Raw genomic sequence first — 20,867 nt, forward strand, 5'->3', positions numbered from 1 at the left:
AATACAGCTGAACTTATGTTGAATGGTAAAGATATAAAACAGGGTCAGAGGGTCTACACTTGATTTTAAAGCCCCACAAGTTCTTTAAATATCGGATTCATACACTGGTGTAGAACCATTCACCACTTTGGGTTCATTTATTATAGTTTTTATGCTAGCCTTTTGAAAACTTACATCTTTTTAAAATGACCCTCCTTCAAAAAGGCCTCATCTCTGGCGAAGTTGTATTATAACGTAATCGTATTTGAGCTGTTGAAACTCATACGATGGGGGACAAATTTGTTTGAGTATGGACTCAAGTATCAGCAGTAAGCATATCACACAATGATTTATAAGCTTTAAACTAAAAATATAAACACTTATCGTGATTTGGAAACAAAGAAAGGTTAAAGGGGTGGTCATGAATAGTTCCGGCATCTATGTATAAAATATTCAAGAGGAAAAGTGATATCGGGAAATTACCATATATGACATAGAAATATAAAATCAACGCATTTTGACGGCTGAAATAGAATGAGTGCAATATATTAAAAAAGGAATACCGATGTCTCAATTCTTTTGAAACTTCCGAATGTAGTTATTACAATTATTTGCATAATTACCGATCCACATATACAAACACATTTCATAAATGACAATACTTTTACATTTTTAAGACTGATTAAAGGAAAGAATTTAAAACCGATATAACGGTATTATATTAGAAATGAAATTCAGAGTCACCAGGTATACATCTATACAACAGCAACAGCTATACATATATAATCAAAAACCAAAAGAAATAAAATTTAATATGGCTTAATTTTGTAATGATATGTTCCAAGATAACTGTCATCAGGCTTCGGATGTGGGATACTAACCCACGTTCAACATATTTAAATAAACTTTAAGCAGTAGAAGTTAATGTTGAATATGTATTCGCTGACCATGTATGGGTTAACTTAAACTTGAAAGACAATAAAATTATTAAATGAAGTGAGCATTTTTAATTTGGGCAACTAGCGGCTAAACATTTGAGATAACAAAAATATTCAACATTCGTTGATCTGTTATAATTTAATGATGGCAACAGAGTATCTATTTCTAAATAGTATAATTAACTTAGTTCTAGTGATCATGCCACATTGCATTTTTATATTGATTAATTGATAAAAAGATGAAGATTTATTCAGTAATCATAATTTTTACTATTTACCAGAACGACACCAATGATAAAGTAAGACAGAAGTTGCTTTTTAGCTTAAGATTTCGTACTCATCCTTACGACACGTATGCTAAATGCATATATTCATGAATACGCGTACAGTTCCTGATATCGTGAAAAACGACTATTCCCAATTATGTGTAATAAACTAATTATTAGATTTCAACTTGTCGATTCTAACCGTCTGGAATATAACAAAAATAGTATGTGAAAGATTGAACGAACAAACTACGGCAATCCTTTACAATTTTGATCTTACAGGTTAAAAACGACTTATCACATCACCTGAACACTTAATGTTGATTTCTAGCAAACCCGTGTTTAGTCTTTATTCTAGATGATACGCATATATCATGGAAACAGAAAATATCGTTTTGCTATTTTCGTGTGTTCCGTAAACCTTAATGGGCAAGCAAGCAAAAAACCATTTGGAATAGACAACATTGGTAATTTATTCGTACACTGTAACTGTTTGTCATTGGAGTCATAGAGGTTCAGCCAAAGGCATATAAACCTTGACTATCAACCTCGTAGTAACAAAAATGTAAAGTGTGATCTTTGTTACAGTTAGTGTCATATGGATGGTCTCCATGGCAACTGTCCTTGTTGCTATCCTTTTCGTCATTAAAATGAAAATATTCTTCATGAACTATCATGCCATAGACTTGTTGACATCCGCTGGTGTACCTCATTAAATAAAATGGTTTGTCTATAGGTAGAAATATCTTGTTGACAGTATGTCCATCACTTCTGTAAATGATATGAAATCAACACAATTTAATATTTATCTTCGTATTTATTTATATTTTTGTTAGAAACTAGACAATTGATATTTGCGACATCATAATCAGCGGAAGTACACAGCGAGAGTTACCCATTAATACACCCTTTAAATTTTGCAAATGCTAATGAGACAACTATCATTAAAAAACCAAATGACATAGGTAAGGTGAGCGTTTTCCCTATAGTGTCCGAACTTCCATTTATAAGTTTGTCTCTAGTTCCTTAATGGTTTCCAATTTAATAAAACAATCAAGCCAATAGAATCTTTAAAAAACAAACCAGAACATATTGATAGCAGTTGTTTAAGACTTTAAGTAATTATTTACACATGCTGTGATCTAAAAGCTTTAGTTTAACTGTCCCTTTTGTATCTTTTGTCCCTCTTTTAAATCGCGAAGCAAAGTAATAAGTCACATCAAAGTACTGAGGTACTGAACAACGGGTGACCACAAGTTATGTTGAATGATGAATAAATGACAGGCGATTATAGGATACTTGCATGACATATATGTACCTCGTACAATTATTTCATACACATGCAATAAATGCAAACACAATTTTTCGGAACGTTTACAAAATAACTAATATTTTTTTACTTATATAATTATATATATATATTCCTCACAACTAAACATTTTTTAATTATTTTAATTTTTTTCTTAAAAATATTTTCATGAGCATTTATTTAAAACTAAATTGAAAACAACAGATAGGAATGTTGTATTGAATTCAACAATATCCACGTATTTATACGAAATACGTTTGGTTATCAGTCAAAAGCGTTAGGGACGTGTGCAGAAATTTCTTCGGCAACATAACATCATTTTGACCTCTCAAGGTGACATCCAATGTAACAATGTGAAAACGTTAAAAAATAAATACACCTCACAAAACATCCTGCTAATTGACACCCATTTACAGTTACAAACAAATTAAAACAATTTAGAATATAAAGAAATACATATTATTTCATATTCTAATATGACGTGCTTCTTTCGCTTTGTAAACAACACTGTGTGAAAATTCTCGATATATCTATACTTAGCGCAGACTCAGAGATATACATAATAATGGATGTTACAATATACCTCCCACGTAAATCCACATGTATTTGAACCTACATTGCAAACGTTTTGCCAAATTTATTATATTAATAATTTTAATTAAACAAAAAACATTACAGAACTTTTATTCTTATTCAGATGCATAATAAAAAGAATTAATGTATTGCAACTAGTTTTGTTTATTTCCTAAATATAGTAACACTGTATATTTTGTGCAATGTCAATTTCATCATGGAACACTTTCTCTACAATGAGGGGTTCATTAAGGGATGCAAATAAGCTTGATATTTATGTTACGATTTAAAAAAATATCAATATACTAATTTAAGTTGCAGTATAAAAACAATATTTAGTCAATATCACAAGAATAAAAACTTTTTTGTAACCAACGAAGTTCGTATAATATTGTATTAAAATGGAATTCTGAGGTTTTCTATTCTATTGCCTTTGATTCAGCGAGTCAACATGGCAGCTCCTTCTTTACGAAATGTCAATTTTGGATTTGACGGTAGCTTACGAGAAAACATGTAAATTAATAATCGGAAATATTGGGATTGAGAATTAAACATATTTTTTCTAGCGGTTATTAACGAGATAATTAATGCAAGTTATAGCTGTATGAGAATATTTGAGCTTTATCCAACAAGGAGTAAACAAGAATAGCTCCACACACGGCATACCAACCCTCGCTTCAGTATTTAAATTAACTTATTTGTCCTATTAGAATCGAAATAATTCATGGAAGCCATAGATTTGTTGTAAATTTACACATGGCCTGGGCCGTGATATTCGTTAATTTTATCCCTCGCTAACGCTCAGGATAAAATTCGAATATCACGGCCCAGGCCATGTGTAAATTTCCAACAAATCTATGGCTTCCATGAATTATTTCTTAAACAAACAATTGTATACTTTTTTGCATGTTTTAAATAATCTTTTAATAATCTAACTCTTGTAATCTTTTACCTGCAGCAAAAATAGATATCTGTGTCAGAACTATATGTTCCGTATGGTAAGATACCATTTACTGCGTTACCGTTACCGGAATTCTCATCATCCCAGTGAATGTAGCCTTCATCAAAACCTTTAATAGAAATAATAATATTGTATCATTAATTATTTTTTAATAATACAATTTAAATCACGAACTTAGTTACAATGTATCAGTCTGACAATCTCAGTATCTACCAGAGATTAAGCACACAGACATTAAAAAAAATGTTTTTCACTATGCTATCATTGGATATATAGAGACCATCAAATGTTCCTTGATAACATTTCTAATTCCCTTCGTTAGTCAGATGACTCAGTGAATGTTTTGGTATGAAAAAAGAGGATTAATTTTACAACATATAATGCCCATAAATAGCAGAATTTAAAGGAGAAGGTCCATTAAGACACCTTTTTGGCCCCAAAATATAGCAGTTAAACAAAGTTGTGAAAATGTAAACGTTTAGTTATTTTTGAGACATAAATATGGGCTGTTTTTGACAATACATGGTACATATATCGGGTACTAGCACCATAAAGTCAAGCTAAATCACTGAAATCTTCACATTTCTAGCATTTTAGTATAGTTTTAGACGGTTTTCATGTAAAACGAAAGTGGTCGCATTCGTGTTTATCCTTACTTTTAAAATGTAAGTTGTGTTTGATGATAATACATAACATATAAAAAGGTTGAGGATGAACACGGATGCGGCCTCTCTCATTTTTGGCCAAAACCCTCTGAAAAGTGACATTTTTCGGTATATTTGGTAGATTTTTCATATTTGATCGGATCGTTTTTAATGACAAAATCAGTTGAAATCTTTCACATAAACTAATACATTCAAATAAAATAGACACTTAAGTGTTTAAAAAGTTGTCAAAATCTTTCGTAAGATGAACCTGAAATTTGAGGCCAAAATCGGTCCTTACCGGACCTACTCCTTTCTTAGGCTAGGACAAAACTTCAGCTAGCTGAACACTGGTACATTCGAGCTTTTGCTACTTTTTTTCGAATATTCAAGATGATTGTCACAGTTGAGCATGTTTAACATTTAAACGTATGATAAAGACATAGAAAAGTTCAGAAAATGATGAGACCAAATTCATCAAAAACGATAAAAGATCTAGAAACAACTAACAACATGAACGATACACCCCCCTCAAAAAAAGGAAATTAATAGGAAATTTTTGCTTCTCTTAATTGCCATTTGCGCTTCAATTTGTAGGACATTTGCGCGTTTTACATTACCAGATATGCGCTTTGCGTTTATTATATAGGACATTTGCGCTTTTATAAATTTGCTTCTTATGACTTTCCTCCTATTTTATTTGGCTTATGACCAGCAGATTTGATCTGGAAGAGTTAAAATCATTTTTTCATACCACATTAAAATCGAAACAGTTATAATAATGTAGTACCTGGTTACATACTGGACATAACTAGAACATCCTTTTTCCAATCCACTACTATTGAATTGAATAACATTTAAAGAGGGACGAAAGATACCAGAGGGACAGTCAAACTCATAAATCGAAAACAAACAGACCACACCATGGCTAAAAATGAAAGGACCAACAGACCCGACATACGTACGAGCTTCTGTTGGCTGGTGACGGTGACCTTTCTTTTCAGCATATCAGAGACATGTTTGAGTCCGTACAATCTTATATCAGAATAACAATTTAAAACAATCGATTAACATTCTAAATTTCAACTTTACAACCCTTCACTTTTCATTATCATTCCTTATAATATTATATTTTTCTTTTTATTTCTAATTTTAGTTTGTAGTATGCATTACATGCATTCCTACGTTTTTTCGTCATTATCTAATGTACTTTCTGCTTATATTTATATAAGGAGAGGACGTCTCTAATGTTGTTATAACTTGTGTCCAATCTCTCTTCCTACTTTTACAAATAAAATATGTTTAAATTAAACTATTAAAATCTTTATATATAATTTTAAAGACACATAGACAAGTATAGTCATTACAGGTCAGTTTTTGCTTGGTATATTAAGCTCAGTGAATAAAATATCAAATATAGATCTATTTCTTTTTCTAAATTCTTGACTGAGATCCCTGTTCGTCAATATGACGAGTTTTAATGTAAATGACCGACTAGTGCCCCCTACTAGTGTTCAATGATAAAAAATTATTTTGGCATATTTATCTTCTTATTTTATTTATTATACATATATGTTTTCCTTTGCTAGTCTATAACGTTAGATCTGTGTTCACGATTGTGTCACGGCAAACTAACTATCCACGGATATAACTTGAGTTATTTGCGTGATGATTAAAATTAGTAGAACTTCATGTATGTAGATAACTCAAGATAAACAGCATAAATTTTAGGTCAGTTTCATACAGGTTTATCAAAATTTAAAGCGCAAATGTTTATAGTGTTTGAAATGCATATGTCTTATATTGGGAAACAGGTAACAAATCTAAAGCGAAAACGCCATGTGCCAACAACTCGAGTTGGTATAGTAACTATACATTTTATATATTTAGTATATTTACCTCTCGTTATAGAAAAGCTATTTTAAACTGATATATAGATTATAAAATATTTCCATACACCAAATATAGTTGACCTATTGCATATAGTATTAGAAAAAAAAAGTCAAAAACTTAACTTTGACCACTGAACAATGAAAACGAGGTCAAGGTCAGATGACACCTGCCAGCTAGACATGTACACCTTACAATCATTGCATACACTAATTATAGTAGACCTATTGCATACAGTATAAGAAAAACAGACCAAAACTCAAAAACTTAACTATAACCACTGAACCATGAAAATGAGGTCAAGGTCAGATGACACCTGCCAGTTAAATATGTACACCTTACAGTGCTTCCATACACCGAATATACTAGACGCTTATAGTATCTGAGATATGGACTTGACCACCAAAACTTAACCTTGTTCACTGATCCATGAAATGAGGTCGAGGTCAAGTGAAAACTGTCTGACGGGGATGAGGACCTTGCAAGGTATTCACATACCAAAGATTGTTATATTATTACTTATAATAAGAGAGAGTTTAACATTACAAAAACTCTTAACTTTTTTTTTCAAGTAGTCACTGAACCATGCAAATAGGGTCAAGGATAATGGACATGTGACTGACGGAAAGTTCGTAACATCTATATACAAAGTATGAAGCATCCAGGTCTTCCACTTTCTAAAATATAAAGCTTTTAAGAAGATAGCTAACACCGCCGCCGCCGCCGCCGGATCACTATCCCTATGTAGATTTTCTGCAACAAAAGTTGCAGGCTCAACAACGAGAAACGAGAAACACGTATAAATTACATAAACAATCGACAACTACTGTAAATCAGATTCCTGACTTAGGACAGGTGTAAACATTTGCAGCGGGATTAAACGTTTTAATGGATCCAAACCGTCTCTTTTTTTCTGAAAATTGCATAACATCACAACATAGAAAAACACACGATAAAAAAGTCCAAACAAAGTCATGGTAAGACACCACTGCGAAATATTTAACCCTTCGAAAATATTAACTTTAGAAAAGAAAAAGAAAAACGGTTTTAAAAATACAGAAAAATCTTGAAGTTTATAAAAATGTAGTAAGTGAGAATTGAAAGATATTCCAAATAATCAAAGCTGGTATATAGACAAGATCCATATTAATATAGAATAGCAAAAAAAGCATTATAAATAGTATCAACAGGTCGAATTAACAAGAAAATGCGATTTGAGAGTACTCGCAGTTACTGACAGCTAGTTAAAAGCCAAAAACAATTAATAATAAAAAAAAAACATGCATCAGAGACTAAAATCAACTAAAAAACATCCCAGGGATTTAGTATTTTAACGTCATGAACAGTCAAAAAAGACATGACTTGTGCAATGCCAAAAATAATGTATCGACATGTAGTAGGATAGTGAGGTGCGACTTTTAGAGAGATAAAAATTAACGTGTCTGTGTCTCTATACGTCCCGCCTCAAAAGAAGATACAATTTAGTTATGTTTTAATTTGCTAATGACATAATCGATATCAGTGCCAATGTAAACCATATTCAGAGATTTAATTACAATATTGGTACCGAAACCCTTACTTATAAGTTTGTTTCATGGTTCGATGAGTTTACACGGATCACATAGTGATTTTCTCGCTTTTAGTACAATATTACCATAAAATGTAGGATGTGAAATACCATTTTTAATAAGTTTTCTAAAGGTATAGCCAAATTTACTTATCAAATCTTTGTATCTATGAAAGAATTTAGTAATTTAGTAAAAGTTTTCAGTAATTTATGGTATCGAAATCCCTGACACAACAATTTCCCAGTGATGCATTGAGTACGTTCGTTAAAATCTATGACATCAGAACACACACGGGCAAACCGATTTGGGATATATAAACACCGTATGATGGATCCAAAGGCACATAGCCGTCTGAAAAAGGAAAATTAACAATAGGAAATGAACAATCGTCTATTTTGTAGTTTCCCGTTATAAATTGAAATGTCTAAATCTAGAAAAGGACAACTGCTGCTGTTTATGCTAGATTTAGTTAAAGTAAGTTATTTTGGGTAAATTTCTGAAGTATATTTAGAACTCTGGATTATTCAACGAAAAAATATCATCTAGATAACGAAAGGTATTTTTTAATGCATCAACCAAACATAACAATGATGGGTCTTTACTGAGTTTGGTCATAAACTGGGATTCATAGCAATATAGAAATAAATCTGCTATTAAAGGGGCACAGTTGGTGCACATATGAATACCTACCACCTGACGATACACTGTATTACCGAAACGTACATAAATGTTATCTAGCAGAAAATTTAAAGCTTCAATCATAGTATCCTCACCTTTCCAGTTCATTTTAGAAAAGTGTTTTGTTTGGATTCGTGTCGCCAATGTTTCCACACGCCACTTTTAATAAATGGAAGAATGTTTTAATTGTTCTTAACACTCTACGTACCGGTAGGGCATGATCCATACTTTACAATGCAGTAATTTCCAGCCGGCCAATTCCTCTGGTATTCACTTGTATTTCCGGACGTCTTTGTGCAGAAGTGAAATTTAGAATTTTGTTTTTGAAGTGTGTCACCTTAAATATACCATTAAAATATTCATATTATTATATAATAATTAATAATTATTATAATTTGTTGCAATAAAAATGGTTTAACCATTAAATGGTCTGATCGTTAAGTAGTTTTACTTTTGACTCTATTTTAGCTGGTCGGACCATTACTTGGTATTTGTTGTTTGTTATAAAAACAATTTTCTCTGAAACTGCAGCCCCAAATAAAACCAAAATTAATGACCACTATCTTGTGTGGTATATCGTTTAACAGGTATCCGTTGCCCTCTTTGAGCAAACACTATGACTACGCAGGGAAAACTATATCATAGGGATAAACTGCTACTATTAGCTATAATTTGAAAGCAACTATACACAAGGAAAATCTGAGACAAGCTAACATGTTCAGAATGTAAAATAATACTATATTTTTCGACAAACATTGTCAGATAACACTGTATAAGTGTTATTTTTTCAAATGGCGATTTTTACAACAACAAAAAAGTGTGATTTGCCAATTGTTTATAATAAACCTGATAGGAGTAAACAAAGCACTGAACTCCATCTAAAGCAAACTCAACAATACAATGGAACCAACTATTTGATAGAATCTACCATATTCTTGACTTGGTACAAGACATACCAATGAAATGGCTAGCAAAACTGCCCGCTTGTATAGCAATTAATTGAAAGTATCGCTTAAATGACAACATTACGTAGCAGGAGTACAGTACAACATGTACAAATAAACGGTAGAAAAGGTGTTATGGACATCATCATAGTAAGTCTATTTCATAGACAATTACAACCTTTGATTGTTTTTCGAAACTTAGATATTTATCATTAAGCATTCAACGGATTTAATTTTAATATTGAGACACGAATATCCACAATTATTTAAGAAATGCTTCAGTTGTTGCCATTTACATTTTAGCATCTTGTGTTCCAAATAAAAGTTTCAATAACAGAGACGAAACCTTTAAAGACATTCTATCTAATGGAAATTCTTTTTTAAAAGCTTACCAGGTAAATGATCACCTTGAGACCACGAATTGTTACTTATTCCGTCTTCGGTATCATAAAATCTCCACCCTGTTTCAAACCTTTTATTGGAATGTGGGCATCCTGATACTGGTTGATATAACGAAAATGTTCCTGTCGGCCACATTAATGGCACGATTAATACGTGTGTAATTTCTGAAAATAGACAAATTTCTGCAAAAAGTGTTAAATGGATCCACATTTTGTTATCGTAGGTCCACAAATCTTTAAACATAAACATGTTATTTATATTTTATAAGCTCGCATGTTTTATTTGAATTGTTTTCACAATTGCAACATTCTTTGTGATTGTTTTATAGAAGAGTATGTTTAACCCAAAATGTATATATGGTATTTTTTTGGTAGCTTTGACATTACGCTGTTTTCTCATTGACTAAATAACCACATCTTCTTATATTCATAACTGCCATAATGCACCTACCAATGCCAGCCATGAAAAACTCAACTTCCTCTAAACATGACAATCACCCCCCCCCCCCCCCCAAAAAAAATCAAAATCATTCATTGTTCTGACAATTGGTAATGTTTTATAAATCATGTAAAGGTTAAAACATTTAACTCAGTCAGTAAGTGTTTCGATGGTAACGATCGTGTTTTTCTAATTTATAATCATTAAAAAAAATAGTAGTCGTTAGACACCTCAAGCACTGTTTTTTGAAAATAACCTAATAGTATATATCATTATTCGAAAGCATGTATCGGCAAATACAAGGTTAGAGATTCGTGCTTCAGTCATATATTTGTTCCTGGTTAGAAGTTTTTGTTAAAGTGAGTGTACAATAAGACGAACAATATTCTAGTTACCTGACGGTGTTGACATTATGCGATAGGTAGACGGATATTCATTCAAAGCTTTAAGCAGATTTTGCTTTATTATTGAAAAATTCTTGTTCATCATAGTGGAACACATGCTATCTAAATGCTGGATATTGTCATTTATCCAGAAATCGTTATTTAAGAATCGTGCAATGGATACTAAATGAAACTCGAGGGGTTCAGATATACCCATCCTTCCAACATTTAGCTGTTAAGGTTGGTTTCCGATTGTAAATGTTTTGAAATCCGATGTCGGTATGCTGGACGTGTTAAGATAAGCCACAGTTCCGTCATCTTTTACAATTTCGACTTTCCATAAAGGTGGATCGGTATATTTCTGAAACAAATTCTCTGACTTTCAGATTAAACAGAAGGTAATGATTTCCAAAGCCTATAGATAAATACGAGTCATCGTACGGTCTTGAATAAAGGTCGAAACTTTGTGAAACGCAATTTTTTATGCTTTAAGTCATTTGAAACAAGTTTCTACTGATTGCTATTTTTAGAAATTAATTGACCAAATTCAAGCAAATATACGAAACAAGGTCATATGTACGTTGAGTTTTTTTTGTCGTATTTACAACGAAGCAATGAAATTGATATAACAAAACAAAAACATTCGATACCTCACGGGTGTCTTTCGGTTTAAAGAGTGAAATGATCGTGAAAGAATATGTAACGGTGGTCAAGTATTGCGAGACGATCGTGAAAGCTCTGGTTCCGGATCGTGAAAGAATTTTAATGTAAATTTATGTCAGAATCTGTAAAAAAAAACGCGGAACAAATCCGAACAAAAATATATGTCTGTCAAAATGGTTCAACTTCCTTAACATTACTGTGAAATAAGACAAAGATAATATGCAGTACTTTCCGAAAAATCACAAAAGGCGCAATGCATGTTTATGGGAAAAAAATAGAAAAAAACACGCTATTTATACCTATAATGGTCATATTTCAATATATCATGATATATTTGAAATTTAATCTTTTGTGTATCTGATAGTACAGTAAAATAAAAGTATTTTCTTTCCTTAAAAGTGTTTATTTGTTTTCGAAAACCTTGAATTTTGTTGAATTTTCATCAAACTTGATCGTGAAAAATCAGGCAAAGCATTATTTTGATCGTGAAAGATAATGCGTGACCAGACTTACATTGTAATACTAGTAAACAGTTACCAATATTTCTTTTACCATTTTATATACCTGCAACAGGTTGAAATACGTAACCATTTTGATAAGAATGAACAGTCTAGTACCATTCAGGCAGACCGTCACTGTTTAGTCAATACTATGGGTATACAACGTTAAAACCAAAATATACAAACATTTTGTTCACCATATATAAGTGTTCCGATCCTCACAGTACCTTAGAAACTGACAAATGGAAAAGTAAGGTTTGGTCAATTTATTTGGAACGTAAGTTCGAAAGTATATGAACCCTGACCGACAGCCAGACATAGACATCTTACTATTATTCAATATATCAAATACAATTGACGTCATAATATGAATATATTATATGAAACATGCAGATAGACATGTACACCATAAACCAAATACCGTGACGATATAGCATACAGGTATAAAAGGCCAAACAACATAAATCGAACATTGCCAAATGATGCATGATAATGAGGTCACTATTATTTGAAACCTTGCAGAAGTCAAAAATGAACACCTAACAATCATAACGTCAACAGAATTATCATAAAGCTTGACGAAAACAGACTTGACCACAAAACTAAATCTAGATTCATAAAATGAGGCAAAGTAGAGGTCATGTGAATCCTGTCTGACGGACATGTAGATTATACTAGGATGTAATTTACAAAATGTAGTTATCCTGTAACTCGTGATAAGTGAATCCTTTACATGACAATAAAAACCTTCATCCTACAATCAGCCAACTTTAATACAAATAACATGTTCACAAATGCACAAATAATAATTTGTTTGTATTATGTGTACTTTTACAAATAAAATCTCCTGTTACCTCGCTTATATCTTGAGCAAGCCATAAAATGGATTCAATTTGTTTTTTATGAGTATCAGTTCATTTTTGGCTCCTCTTCGGGGTCTACGTTTGAACAAAAGTTTCAAAGGCCGGTTGTAACGTCACTTTTTAGAAGGGTTTTGTCAAAAATGAAAGTGGCCGCATCCGTGTTCATCCTCAACCTTTATATATGTTATGTACAACTTGCATTTTAATATTTGGAATGAACACGAATGCGGCCACTTTCATTTAAGACAGAAACCGTCTAATATTTAACTAAAATGCTAAAGTTGTGAAGATTTAAGTAATTTAGCATGACTTAAGGTTGCTAGTATCCGATATATGTACATTTTAGTGCCAAAAAAGTCCATATTTATGAAGCAGAAGCATTTTACTTTCCAGTTAAAAGATTACATTTTCACAATTTTGTAAAACTGCTATATTTTGGGGCCAAAATGGGTCTTACTGCACCTAATCCTTTTGTCGGATGAATGCTGTTTTACTTAAAATCCAATTAATATAGAACTAATTTATTGATCGTACTTCTATATGTTTAAAAATAATCATTATCTGTCAATAAAGCCCGTAATACTCTAAAATCAAACTGCAAATACGTTACCTTGAATAGTTCTTCTGCAACTCTAGTTGCGGGAATTTCATACTGACTGACGGACCTTGTCCCAGTTTCAACTTCAACGATTACATGCTGAAATGTTAACGAATAAGATAATTCGAGTTGTAAGCTATCTAATCTCGTTATTTGCATTTATTTTACATGTTAAGTCATGGAATTGACCTCATGAATTCGTCTTTTATCCTTTGTTATAAGTGTCGTGCAACATTTTTAGTTAGTTTTTTGTTTGTTTGTTGTTTTCTTTCTTTTCTTTGTTCCTGAAACATAATGCCATTTATATCTTACCGAAGGAAATAAAATATGAAAGTAAAGTAATAAAGTGAAAGTAAAATCGCTTTAAATATTGGGGTAGTTCGGGGGTCTATTTTTTCTTTTTAAATTGGGGAATCCCCCTTTTTTTTCTTTTTAAATCTGGAAATCCACTGATCTATTTTCTAAATTGGTAAATCCACTCGTTTTCTTTTCTTCATCGGAGAATCACCTCATTTTCTTTTTACCAAACTAGGGAAAATCCACACAAAAGAACCGTTACCGTTCCCCGCGGGTGCAGTATAAATTTAATGCAGCCTTACCGTTCCCCAGTCTTTAAGATATTGACTATAGACCGTCGGATCGTATGATGTTGGCAAAGAACAAAATGCTGCTACAAACTCGTCATTCAGTTTGTGAGCGGACGAATAAGCTGGAGGCATAACATAACGGCTACGCCCTCGGTTACAAACAGTTATCTCAGCAATGGTAATAACATTTGGTTTTGTAGCACTATCGAGAGCTTAAAATGGAGAAACAGCATATTCAGTCAAATAACAAAACTAACAAACTTGTTGAGGGGAATATCATGAACACAAACTCACTTTTTTTTTATTTTGTAGAAGAATGATTATCATTTTACAACCCTGTCACATCATATATAATTATATACAGAGGTTTCAGTTAGAGTAGCTCTCTTCAAAACATCATTATTTATTGTGAAAATGAACTTACACAGGTATGTTTAAACTTGATAAGTATTTTTTAAATAATTTAAATTCCGAAAAACATTAATATTAGTTGGAAAGGGGATGTCGAGTTTACGTCAATGAAACAACATCAACAACGTAACGAGTATAATATCAAGTTGGAAGCATTTAACAGAGGGATGAAAGATACTCGAGGGAGAATTAAACTAATAAATAGAAAATTAACTGACAACACAATGGCTAAAAAAACGATAAACAGACCAACAAGTTTAAAGTACACAAATAAATCATAGAAAAGTAATGACTAGCAACAAAACCCCACCAAATATTGGGGCGTTCTCATGTGCTCCGAAAAAAAAGCATGATCCTGCTCTACATGTTGCACCCGTCATGTTGCTCATGTTAGTACAAACCCGGTTACAAACATCGAACATTCTTCTTTTTGTTCTTGTCTAGCATATAGTGTTTCTATGGTTTTTTTATTCCTTTCAGACTACCAGATGTTTCGGAGATGAATGCCCTAATTAGAAAAAAATTAACAACATGTTCATGATAAAATAAAAGCGCAAGTATATGAAAAAGAAATATAACATGTATAAGTCGATGTTAAGATGTAAATTATCACGATATTTTTTTTGAAATTTTTAATCATGAGCTAAATATAAATATATTATGAAAACAATTGAAAATAAGGAGATTTAACACAGTTGGGCGTTCAACAATGAATAAAAATCATAGCATATGATCTTGTAGGAAAAATGTAAAAGGTTTCGAATCTGAACGGGTTTATACTACTAGTTATTACACTTCAGACCGCATCCAACGATATTAACCACAAGATTACAGGCTCGACGGCTTCGGAGAATTCAGATTTGATATCAAATGATGTATATATCATGTACATGTATTTTGCACCACCCAAAGTATACGACATAATTTTGTTAGGATCTTGCATTTAGTATAAAAAAAAATATGAAATTATACTCAGATAGTTAAATCTATATATTTACCAGATCCAGCCATGAAGGCATATGGACGAATGAGCATGTCACCATCACCTACAATTTTTTTCAATATTATCATATAATGATACATATATGAACTATATGGTTTGAACATTTAACCCTTACATGTAGGATACTAGTTTACAAACATATTATTGAACCTGCATGTAATGATTCCTTGCTAGGAATTGTTTTATCGTTCATTTTTTTTAAATACTACTGAATTATTTTTTATTTTCATGTTATACTTTTATTAACAAAACACATGTTGCGCTTTCGATGGTTTACATTTTTCACTTTGCCGTCATCAGACATAAAGAATCCGTCATTAACAACTTTACTGGAGATTCTAGAACATGTAAGACTAGTTCTATGACATTATTCTAAACGTGACAACGCGATGGCGCAATTATTCACACAAAACAAGGAATAGACAACTTAAGACCATAAATTCAGAAATTGTTATATATGCCGATCGCAGTGATTGATAAACAGGTTTAAGTACACTGGCCTTTGTTAGTCTTGTATTATTTTAATTTAGTTTCTTGCGTACAATTTGGAAATTAGTTTGGCGTTCATTATCACTGAACTAGTATATTATTTGTTAAGGGGCTAGCTGAAGGACGCCTTCGGGTGCGGGAATTTCTCGCTACATTGAAGTCCTGTTGGTGACCTTCTGCTGTTGTTTTTTTCTATGGTCGGGTTGTTGTCTCTTTGACACGTTCCCTATTTCCATTCTCAATTTTATTTTTATTATAACTTTTACATAATATAAAATTAGCAAGTCAATTAGGACTTTGACACAGATTTGAATGCCAATTCCTAAATTTGTACGCTTACATAACACACGATTCTAATGTAAAAGCTGAATACCATTGAAACGATAGCCAAAAACGTTAACCAAGTTACTTTCGCTGACATTTCATCAAATAAATACAGTGACAGGGGAGGTAATGACGTTGCTAACGTAAACTGTTATTTTCGCGACGTCAAACTATGACATACATGTTTGTATCTGGAAAAGATGCATTTTTCGACTGATTTTTATCATTCAAACTGATTTAATTTGAAAACGAGTTTATAGTTTATGTGACCCAAATTTCATAAAACTGAAAATAGAGGATTTTTTTAAATTTTGATAAACATGCAGCAAAACATGACGTATTTTCCTCAATTCATGAATATTTGATTAATAAGAGTTATTTCTGAATAAAAAATGCATTATCATCATGTTTTATGATACTTATAAAATACAGAAATTACAGATTATTTAACAAAAAACAATTTGTGTTTATCTTGTATAACAAAAAGGTTATGTCTGTCTTTCGAAAAGAAATTACGGCCACAGATCTGAATTTTGAGCAAATATACAAAATTTCGACCTCATTTTACTCAAAAAGTAGCGCATGAAGGTATATTTTTTATTACATATTTGATTTAATCAGGTAAACAATAGCCTATATGCAAATTTTAACGAACTTGTAAATACAGGATCAAAACTGTATTGTTTGCCCTATAGGGTTGTCATTACTCCCTATTCATTTGCTGAATTATGCATTTGGTCGACATTAGAACTTTGTCGATATACAAAATGTATAACAACAATTGATACATATACAATGTATGCTTTGGCTATAGATTGAAAAAACAAAAATCAAGAGCTAAGACAATATTGTATCAAAATTCATACAAGTACATACATCATAATTATCTTTAGATATATTTCAGATTTAATCTTGTCGAAGGTTTCTGTTTCTAATGTGTACGTTCCAGACCGTATGAGTATTTGGACCGAACCCGTTTTTCAAAATACGCATACGGTCTGACTAATATTAAGAAGTTGGTCCAGTTTATTACATACAAATGTATATAACAGTTCAACATAATTTATATCTCAAATTAATATAAAAAGTTCAATAGATTAGTAACTTTAATAAAAACCTAATATTTCAACTATTAAAAGAATCATGCTTATTTTTAAAATCTGTTAATCTCCTGTATTAAGTATGTCAGTAATTCATTAATTGCAGCCAAGAATGCTCATTGAAATTGAAGTTATCGGAAGTAAACATTACATACACATGTAGGACTCTAAAGTGCGATGGTACTCTAAAGTGCGATGGTCACGCTAAAGTGCGATGGTATACGCGTACGATGGTGTATCATGCTAAAGTGCGATGGTTGTTTGTTCGCTAAAGTACTTTGGTGTCATTGTTACAAAGACAATTTATAATTCACGCATGAAAACATGTATGTCTATTTTACCGTCGGACGTTACTTTTATTAAAATCGACAGCATTTTAACGGGGATCACAAAGTAAACTGCCACATAAACAATGATTCAAATATATCCATTTGCTTCTAATAGAAGCAGGATAAGTATGCGTATACTGTTTTGTCTGTATATAGTAAAATTGTTGACTGTAGAATACAAGTCCTTCTTCCAGCACTCGAAAATAATAAACATTGCGCTGCAGCCGACAACGAACGTTAAGTTTAAATCAATTACTAGTAAGTCATGGGCATTTGATGTAAACATTGTTAATAAAATATTTAATCTATCTTCCGGCATGTTTTTGGTTTGTATAAACGACTGTTAACGTCATAATCAAGCTACGTTTCTTACGTCTATACTTTCGCGGACCATCGCACTTTAGCGTGTGGATGCATCGCACTTTAGCGGACACCATCGCACTTTAGCGTGACCATCGCACTTTAGCGTCCCCATCGCACTTTAGAGTCCTACATATGTATGTACATTATGTGAGAGGTTAATTATTTGCAACGGAGCATGCATGAAAAAAAAACAATCATGTAAATGTAAAAAAAAAATATGACGTTCCTTGTGGAAGCAAGTATCACCTTGAGCCAGAGTAACACAATAGGATTCACGGATATAAAATTAAATTAAATTAATGTTAAATTCCAAATGTTCGCTTATTTACTTTATCCAACTAATTGTAATTATAATTTGTATAATTATTTTTTTTTCATAAAAATTATATTTGTTTAAATTTAACCCATAGGATCCCAAAACATTTATGGTCAGCTGGCCAATGGTAGGATTTGAATCGAGTATAAATGACGAGTCTCAAATGACGTAGGCTTATTTTTCTTTCCTACCGTTCATTTCGGTCAAAGGTTTACTTTTATAATTTGTAATTTATATTGAGAGTTGTCTCATTAGCACTCATACCACATTTCCTTATATTTTTTCACTTTAAACAAATATTTTTTTTCTCCACATTTTAAAAGCCTTCTTACAAAAAATAAAATCACAAAAATACTTAACTCTCTTATATTGAGAGTTGTCTCATTAGCACTCATACCACATTTCCTTATATTTTTTCACTTTAAACAAATATTTTTTTTCTCCACATTTTTTCACCCGAAAATTCAATATTTAAACTTTAAACTTAAAAACATCAGATATGCATTTGCTCTACAAATGATTTTTTTTTCATTGGAGAAATGTGGATGTATAAACACGGCCCGTAGGATTCAGTAGGTTGACTTTGGGAGGAAATATTTCGTAGTGTACCTAAATACTGGTTTTCGATCGCAATATTCAGTATGTTACACATATAATTATCCCAATATAAAAGCCTCATGAGAATGGCTATTAGCTATATCTGGATTATCATCAATGATTGTAGTACCGGAAAACAGGATATAGTTTACCTTATTTGCAATACTTCCTATTGTAAATGTAAGAGTTGTTACATGTACTTTGAAAATGTCATGATTATAAATTTGCATGAGATACTTGCCACTAGAAGTATTTTTGTAACGCCCTTCTTTAAGTTGGAGTTACTCATTTGCAGTGTATAGTTTTTGGACTTATATTATGTGTGGCTTCGTCTTTGTTCATAGTTTTTTTTTCTTTCTTTTTGATATATGAAATTTGATCGCACCTGGGATGTCCTCTTGCTTTTGATATCAATTTGTGCTCTAAATATACATTAACTATCTGCTGATGTTAATCAATAACTGAGAGACAATTGTAAAGATTGATATACACTCACCTTGTTTTCGGGAAGTGTTTGAGAACTAACAACCACAAAGACACTGTATGCCAGTCGTGATAACATTGCATGACCTCATTAATAATTGATAAGATCGAAACGATGTTATCGTATTTGCACGATCAAATGTAGAGTTAGACAAAGGTATGGATATTAAAGTCTGAAGAATCGGGATTAGATTTCTGTCAACTTGAAGAAAACGATTATCGTGATGTTTATCGAAGTTATCGAACTACAATTCCCTTCCCTTTCATAAATGTGACCTACCGAATTAGACACTAATGGAGTAGGTCCGGTAAGGACCGATTTTGGCCTCAAATTTCAGGTTCATCTGACGAAAGATGTTGACCATTTTTAATCACTTAAGTGTCTATTTTATTTGATTCAATTAATTTATGTGAAAGATTTTTACTAATTTAGTCATTGAAAACGTTCCAATGATTTAGAGGAGAGCTAACATGTTTAACTCAGCCTTATTCTGTATATGCATGTCTTTTGTCGCTGTATATCATATGTGTTTGTACATAAATCAGGCCATCAATTTTCTCGTTTGATATTTTTTACTTTTACTTTTTATTGAAATCCTTGCAGTGACCACTTCGTCGTCACTTTGTCATACCGCATTTTTTTTAAATTTTATATAATTTATGAAGGACTCGGGGTTGCGATGAAGACGCTGGTGTGAGATGGTCACACTGAAGTGCGATTGTATGCGTCGAGGTGCGATGAGCTTTATTTTCTGACATATTTGTACTGCATCTGCGATCTACTTTATTACGTATTTTTATTAACAGCAGTCGTATAAATTTTTCCCGTATTAGGTTTCGTTCTGACTAACCAAGAAGCATTTCAAACAACCATCCCATTTTTTTTTATGTCAACGTATTTTGTGTATGTAGCGTCAATATCTCGATACGATTGTATAAACGAATTCTGTTTTGTCTGAGCTATTTATACAGTATAAATTGAATGTTCACTGCAACGTTATGTGCAATAAGGCCTCCAATCCAGCATGTTTTAAAAACTGTTGATGTTCTTCATGAAAAAAAGGAAAAGCTACTTTTTAAAAATTTGTGTAAATCATCGAACTTCAGCGTATAAACCATCGTACTACGGCGTGATTAAAAACGCACTTCAGCGTTAAACAATCGCACTTCAGCGCGAGCATCGTGGTTCCGAGTACCCGCGCGGTTCAGGGTCCTGTATATATATATTGAAATTTTCATCATCAAGAGGAAGATATAGAAGAAAGCAG

General features: G+C 32.0%; 1 pseudogene; it reads right to left on the reverse strand.

The window, feature by feature from the left end:
• Positions 1–1,698: 1,698 nt before the first annotated feature.
• LOC134726175 (uncharacterized) lies at positions 1,699–20,478 on the reverse strand (annotated as a pseudogene).
• Positions 20,479–20,867: the final 389 nt, after the last annotated feature.

Source organism: Mytilus trossulus, chromosome 7 (genome assembly GCF_036588685.1).
Source record: "Mytilus trossulus isolate FHL-02 chromosome 7, PNRI_Mtr1.1.1.hap1, whole genome shotgun sequence".
Taxonomy (NCBI): Eukaryota; Metazoa; Mollusca; class Bivalvia; order Mytilida; family Mytilidae; genus Mytilus; species Mytilus trossulus.